The sequence below is a fragment of the Arachis duranensis genome, chromosome 10, assembly GCF_000817695.3.
Source record: "Arachis duranensis cultivar V14167 chromosome 10, aradu.V14167.gnm2.J7QH, whole genome shotgun sequence".
Lineage (NCBI taxonomy): Eukaryota > Viridiplantae > Streptophyta > Magnoliopsida > Fabales > Fabaceae > Arachis > Arachis duranensis.
The window spans coordinates 33,773,754-33,774,615 of NC_029781.3; positions in this window are offsets into that span (position 1 = coordinate 33,773,754).

The window sequence follows — 862 nt, forward strand, 5'->3', positions numbered from 1 at the left end:
GGCCACAACTTCATAGAAGTGGTCTTGATGCACCCTTGAGATGAATCTCTCCATCTCCCATGACTCGGAGGTGGAAGCTTTTGCCTTCCCTTTCCTCTTTCTAGAGGTTTCTCCGGCCTTGGATGCCATAAATGGTTATGGAAAAACAAAAAGCAATGCTTTTACCACACCAAACTTAAAAGGTTTGCTCGTCCTCGAGCAAAAGAAGAAAGAAGAGAGTAGAAGAAGAAGAAATGAAGGAGATGGAAATGTCTTTGTGGTTCGGCCAAAGGGGGAGAAGTAGTGTTTAGGTTGTGTGAAAATAAAGGAGTGAAGATGGGTTTATATAGGGGTGGGGGGAGGGTTATGGTTTGATCATGTATGGGTGGGATTGGGAGGGAAAGTGGTTTGAATTTGAATGGTGGGGTATGTGGGGTTTTATGAAGGATGGATGTGAGTGGTGAAGAGAAAGATGGGATTTGATAGGTCAAGGGTTTTTGGGGAAGAGGTGTTGAGGTGATTGGTGAATGGGTGAAGAAGAGAGAGAGAGTGGTGGGGTAGGTGGGGATCCTGTGGGGTCCACAGATCCTGAGCTGTCAAGGAAAAGTCATCCCTGCACCAAGTGGCGAGCAAAATTGCTCTTTGTGCCAATTCTGGCGGTAAACGCCGGGCTGGTGCCCCTTTCTGGCGTTTAACGCCAACTTCTTGCCCTTTTCTGGCGTTTAACGCCAATCTGGTGCCCTTTTCTGGCGTTAAACACCCAGAATGGTGCCAGACTGGGCGTTAAACGCCCATCTACTAGCCTTACTGGCGTTTAAACGCCAGCAGGATCTTCCTCCAGGGTGTGCTATTTTTCTTTCTGTTTTTCATTCTGTTTTTGCTT